The following is a 6586-nucleotide window of genomic DNA, read 5'->3' on the forward strand; positions in this document are numbered from 1 at the left end:
AAGGAATCGTTCGGATCAGTATGGCTTAGCCCTTCCATCCCCCTTCCCACCGCTGTGACACAATCAGGATCGGAGAGCTGTGAAGAGAGTCATAGTAAGTGTGAGACAGAAGTAAAAACACTGTCCGTAACTTCATCAGCACCGAATGGCAGGTGGGCCGGAGTGGGGGGGGACGGGGGGAGAACCTTAAGTCTGTGAATAATGGCTCTCTTGTTGATCTAGGCCTCATTCAGACCTCAGTCTCCTCATCCATTAAGTGGGTGGGCAGGGAGGCTTAACTCCATGACCCCAAAGTCCCCACACTCCCAGCCAGTGGACCACGCACCCTCCCTGACACCTTCCCTGGGTTGCCTGCCCTTGGCATAATCCGCTGGGATTGTTCATTAACCTCTTCCTGATACAGATCTTCTCCCCTCCTGTGAGACTGTGAGCTACTTGAGCCCAGGGGCTGTTCTGTCTCTTTATCCGTCCCTCTGGCTTTGGCCCTATGCCAGACACCTTGTAGGTGCTCAGTAAAAAGCATGTGCAGTGGAACGAGGATGGGCAGGGGTTCTGGTTCTCCTTCCCAGGTCCCAGCTGTGTGAGGGGCGGTAAGTCACTTTTCTGAGACTGGATGAACTCTTCCAGAAGATGGAGATAAGAACCCCCAAGTCAGGCACAGGGCTTAAATGCAGGAAGGGAGATAGGACCTAGTGGTGCTGAAAAAGTATTGGTTCCTTCCCATCTCAGAATACTGAGCTGCCTTGGGCTGCTTCTCTGCCCACCTTCAGAGTTAAGTTCAAAGCCATTGGGTGGAAGCGTTTCATTCACTAAGGTGGCAGTACTCGGGGTGATTAAGACAAGCCAGACTCGGTCAGTGGTTCCCACATGCAGACTAGCTGTTCAGAATGGCCTGGAGATCTGTATGTTCTGACAAGCGACCGTTCCACAATGGTCTGTTGTTTGAATAGTGTTAAGTGGCAGAACCAAGAACAGTATGATGTCATTTTCGTTAACAACAAAACAGAACTACAGCTAGCTTGCTGAACAGATGATCCTAAATAACCCTGGGTCAAAGAGGAAATCAAAACTGAAATGAAAACTGATCTAAAAAGAATAAAAAGGAATATATGTCCATCTAGATATCTGAGGGGTACAGTCAAAGCTGTGTGCAGAGGAAAATGTATAATCTTAAAGGCTTTTATTGTTATTATAGGAAGATAGAGATGATGGACAGATGACTGAAGACTAGATTGCACTTTTTAAAAAAATGGTCTTTAAGAATCACCTTGCTTGTACAGTGCTGTACTGCTTGAGATCTACTGTTTTCGTAATTAAAAGAGACTCTTTTGGCAGTTTCTCATAAAGTTAACAAACATCTACCCTACGCCCCAGCACTTCCACTCCTAGAAAAGTGAAAATATACGCCCACAAAGAGACTTGTACACGAAGGCTCGCAGAAGCTTCGTTCATCATCACCCCAAACTGGAAACAAGCCAAATGTCCATCCACAGGAGAGTGGATAAACACACTGTGAGGCATCCATATGATGGTTTACTCCTCAGCAATAAAAGGACTGAACTATTGATATACTCAACAGCATGAATGTATCTTAAAATCATCAAGCAGAAGGAAGCCAGACACAAAAGAGTATATACCATACAAATCCATCCAGTTCTAGGCTTGGCAAAACTAATGGTGATAGAAATCAGAAACTGGTTGCCTCTGGGAGGGGAAGGGCACAAGTCAACTTTCCACGGGAGCTGGAAATTTTCTATATCTTGATCTGGATGGTGGTTGCACGGGTGTATCAAGACTCAACAAACTGTAACAGAATCTTTGCATTTCACTGAATGCAAATTACATCTCAATTTTCATATTCATATTTCTAACAGTCACAGTTGAAAACTTAAACATACAGATTCCTAGGCTCCACCCCCTGGGGATTCAGATTCCATATGTCCAGGCCTGGGAATCTGAAGCTGTACAAAATCACTCAGGTAACTCTGATGCCTGACTAGAGTTAAGGTGACCTGCCCCTCCCCCCCCACCCCCTCCCCCTTTGATTGTGTTGGATGATTTGTTGTTTCTACCTTGGTTTTTGGAAACAGAAGAGCAATTTCCATTCTCTCTGCCCTCTCCCCACCACCCCTAATCCCTGACCCTCAGCTTAGGTTTCCAAAAGGAGCCTCTGAGCAGGTGAGGTGGGCAGGGAAACCCCAAAAGAAGCCTTGTCCAGGACAGACGTAATTCACTCAAGGCCCCAGGGCTGTGTGCTCCGGGGAGGTCAGAGGCACAGTTAATGGCCTGTGTACTTGTTAGACAGCATGTCCGGGCCTTCACCCCATGTTTACAAAAAGAGCTCAGGGCAAGATTCGCTGGCACGGAAAATGCTTTGTGCCCTGACTAGCAGTGGTCCGGCCACCTTCGGTCCTGGACCTCAGCCTAATTCCTCACTCACCATGAGGGTCTCCCGGACTCCCGGGTTTAACTGGCTTCGACACTGCTGTCCCCAAACCCAGCCTGATGCTATTTCTATCTCTGCTGCCTTCAGAATAAAGCCTAACCCCATTTACCCAGCGCTCAAGGCCCGCCACACCTGGCTTATTCCTCTCTCCAGCTGGGTCCCTGTGAGGCTTGTTCTACAAACACGCTTGGCTGTTTCATGCCCTGTCCCTTTGTACCTGTTATGCCCCCATCCCGGAATGCCAGCCCACCCTGTTCCTCTGCCCACAGAAGCTGCCAGCTCCAGCATCACCTCCTCTAAGAAGCTGAAATGCCTTCTGCCTGCGACCCTGTCATCTAGGCGCGCTCAGCACCGGCACCCACGCGCAGCATGGTCACAGCGGCTGCCGTGCTGCCCATCTCCCTCTGGGCTATGAGATCCTCGAAAGCCAATATTCTACCCCAAATCCAGTGCCTGGCCAGAACTGACAACAGCCAAGAAACAAGGCATGTTATAAAAGAGCTCCCATTCACACTTGAAGGCCACCCTGGGCATTTCTACACCCAGGGCTCCTCCCCAGAACCCGTAAATTCAAACAAACACTTTGGCCAAGATAAGTTAGCCAACATGGAGATTGGAGACAGGATTGCAACATGGGATTGCATTCTTCGGAGATGTAGCCCCGAAGAATCTGACCCTCACTTATGACCTTCGGCAGAAGTTCGGGGGCGGGGGCGGTGGTCAGCCCACACCTGCGGGTGGCCCTGGGGTTCCAAGGCCAGCCCGAATTCCCACCCAGACCCCTTCCAACTGTGACCAGGCTGCATCCCAGGTGTTCCTTGTAATTTATTTTTCACCTCTTTCCTATGCACAGGAATGTGTTGAATGACTCACAAGTGTCTTATCATTTCGGGACCTTTGGAAAGACTTCCAGATGAAGTCTCACAAGCTCCCAAATCCTTTGACAAGCTGATAGGCTGATAGGTGATAGAAAACACCATCCCCAGAGCCCACGCTGCCTCGTGGGGGGCTGACACTTGAGTAGGAAGAGTGGCAGGGCTCCCTGAGAGGCACAGAGAAGGGAGAATGAGTAACCAGGGGTAGAATCCAGGTGCCAATGGGGCCCACGCCCTCACTCTCCAACCCTGAAGACCTGGAGCCTTTGTCCCTTGTTCTCCCCAGGTTCTGGTCCAATTTCAACTCCCCAGGACATCAGTGACTAAAGCCCCACAGAGCCCAAACTCGCGGCTGGCCCAGGGAAAGCCTGTGAAGCCCAATCCAGCTGCTGTGCGATCAAGGCAAAGTCCTCTGGGCGGCTCTCAGTTTGCCCATCTGTAAAAGGGGCCTCCCGACTCCACAAAGCGGATGGGACCGGATGTCCGCAGGATGAGCTGGGAGGGAAGGGGCAGGAGAGGTGACTGTGGCTGCGCCACAGGTCAGTACAAGGACATCCCCGAAGGACAAGAGCTCGAGAGTGAGCCTTGGCCCTTGCCACATACCACAGTGACCTGGGACCTCGTGACACCCTCTAATCGGCAGCTCCGAAGCGGAGCCCGGCTTTCCAGCTTACCACAGGCTTATTCAGCCTCATCTCCCTCAATCCCCTCAAGGACGCAGTGAGGCCGGCTTTGGCGTCCTTGCTGCCCAGACAGCGAAGCTGAGGTTCAAAGTGGCTGAGGGAATCACCCAAGGTCGCCTGCCGACTAAGACAGAGGCACGGTACTTGGACTCAGCTCCCTGGGGAAGAGCTCCTGCCTTTCGTTCTCAGCTTACCCCATAACCACTTTACTCCACCCATTTTACAGATGAGGAAACAGAGGACAAAAAAAGTTTGCCCAACGTCAGCAGGGGGCTGAGCCAGGCCCAAGACCTCTAGCCAGTCCCCCACTCCTACGCTATGATGGGTTCTCAGCCAGTGCCCTCGGGCCCCGTCCAAACGCCCCCAAAACCATCCTGATGACATTCCTCCCCCCACTCCGCCCCCACGCCTCACCTCCCTCGTGCCCACCCCACACTCCCCGGATGACTCCCTGGCGGAGAGAGAGGCAGGCGGTTGGTAAGCGCTCACCCGCTCTTTCCCATAAAAATAAACTCCTTCTGGCTGGGAGACTCTGGATGAGATCCCCTCCTTTCCAGCCAAGAAAAAATGAAAAAGAAATTTAAAAAGGATCTCCCCCATGACATTTATTTGAACATCAGCGGTGCCAAAGCATGGGCCAATTCACCCAAGTCCAAATGGAGCGACATGCCTCTTAACCTCAGCCCCGAGACCCTCTGTTCAAGTGTCCGGGGGGTAACTGAGCTGATTTATTTCTCCAGGCAGGAAATGGGGGTCCAGGCTGCCTCCCAAGCTTTTGGGGCTGGTCTTGGGGGAGGCCAGGATCTGGCAAAGGCTGGGCAGTGACCAAAATAGCCAGGCCAGTGGCCCTGCCCAGCACACACCTCCCTCTGAGTGCCAGGGAGGGTAGCCCAGAGGTCCCCCTCTGGTCCAGGACGAAACCTCAGCGGTTGGAGGATGAAATCTCTGAGATCCTCTCTCTGGCTTTCCTAGTGGGAGGGGGACCAGAACCTCCAGCTCAAAAGAGGAACCCCCAGAAGGAAGGGAAAGGTCTAGAGATGGATGTGTCCTGCTCTCCCTGCCCGCTGTCCACTTGGCTCCCAGCTGTCCCTCGGGGCCTGGATCCTGCCACTGAAGGCTGCTGGACGTTGGCACTGCCACCTGCACGCTGCACACAGGCAGCACCCTTGGAGCCATGCCGCCCTATCACCTCTACCCACTCAGCGCCTGCCCTGGAGAACCAGCTCTGGCTGTGTGGCCCTCTAGGCACCGGGGACACTCCCTCGGGTACAGTCGAGAGCACATGAGTGTCCGAAACCAGGGACCCAGAGACAGAGCCACACTCTGGGACACACACGTGCACAGCCACGTACTTGGAGATACAGTCACACACACACAGGTTCACACAGACACACTCCAGGACACACAAGAGCAAACATCTGAAGACACAGCCACACAGGTATCACAGACACACACTAGAACACACACATGTACGGCTCAGGTCACAGAACAGCAGGCACACATTGGGACACACAAGTGCATGCTGCTGGGAACATGGAGAAACAGCCACCCTCAGAAATACACAGACACACACGGAGATACATGTAGACCCCCAGTGAGATCCAGACACCAAAACAGACACACACACACACACACCTGGCTCCTGCACGAGAAGCCCGAGCCTCTTCGCCCGGGAAACAATAACAGCCCCGCAGGGGGACTGAGCGGGCGACCCTCCGTCCCTCCCTGGGTGGTGAAAGGGGCGCCGGAACGGGGTCCCTGGGCGGGGAGGAGGTCGGGCTAGCTGGGGCGCGGGGATGGGGAGGGGCTCCGCGCGCCCGGCTCCGTCTCCCTCGGTACCTGGGGCGGCCGCGTCGCTGCACTCGTCTGCGCTCGGTTCCGCTCACCGAGGGCTGCCAGCCGGCTCGATCTCTGGCCCGCGGGGTCCGCGCTCGGCGCTCCCTCTAGGCTGGGCTCGGCCTCTGAGCTCGCGGTCCTCGGGACTCGGCGCCGGCCAGCGAGCGGTGCTGCAGCCAGGACCCGAAGCTCGGCGCTGGCGGCGGCGCGGAGGAAGCGGTAATTTATAAGCGGCTTCTTCCTGACCTCGCGTGTCTGTTGTCTGAGCAGGCAGCTCTCAGCATCACCCATCCTGCTGGGTGGAAAAATACCAGCTTGGCCGGGGCGGGGCCGGGCGCCAGCCCCGCCCCACACGCGGACACACACATACACACACACATACGCACACACACGCACGCACACACACCGCACACGCACGCGCGCTCGGGCTCGGACACAAAGAGCCCGGGCTCGCCGAGCGCGCGTGCACACACCCTCATGCGGCGGGCGAGCACTCGGTCCCCTGCCTACCCCCTTACAGCGCTCTTTCCGACGAAACCGGTTACTCCAAACCCTGGAGCCAAGGAGTGAGTGCAGCGGGTCCTCAGCCCCCTCCTGTCTTCCGATTAGGAACGAGAGAGCCCACGACGCCTACTCGCTCCCTCCCAACACGAGCCACCAAGCTCACCACTCGCCACCCACCTGGCTCATGGGGTGGGGCCAGGGCTCCTTGAGTGGTGAGGTCTGAAGCACTCCACTGCGTCTTC

The 6586-nt window shown here is 54.8% G+C and overlaps 1 protein-coding gene across 1 annotated transcript in view; it reads right to left on the reverse strand.

The window, feature by feature from the left end:
• Window positions 1–6132, reverse strand: part of SLC6A6 (solute carrier family 6 member 6) — an 80371-nt gene extending 74239 nt beyond the window's left edge. Inside the window, exon 1 of the mRNA XM_024763389.1 lies at window positions 5844–6132. The gene's annotated coding sequence lies outside the window, so the exon portion shown is untranslated. The remainder of the gene's footprint in view (window positions 1–5843) is intronic.
• Window positions 6133–6586: the final 454 nt, after the last annotated feature.

This window comes from Neophocaena asiaeorientalis, unplaced genomic scaffold, assembly GCF_003031525.2.
Source record: "Neophocaena asiaeorientalis asiaeorientalis breed wild unplaced genomic scaffold, Neophocaena_asiaeorientalis_V1.1 scaffold433, whole genome shotgun sequence".
NCBI classification, from domain to species: Eukaryota; Metazoa; Chordata; class Mammalia; order Artiodactyla; family Phocoenidae; genus Neophocaena; species Neophocaena asiaeorientalis.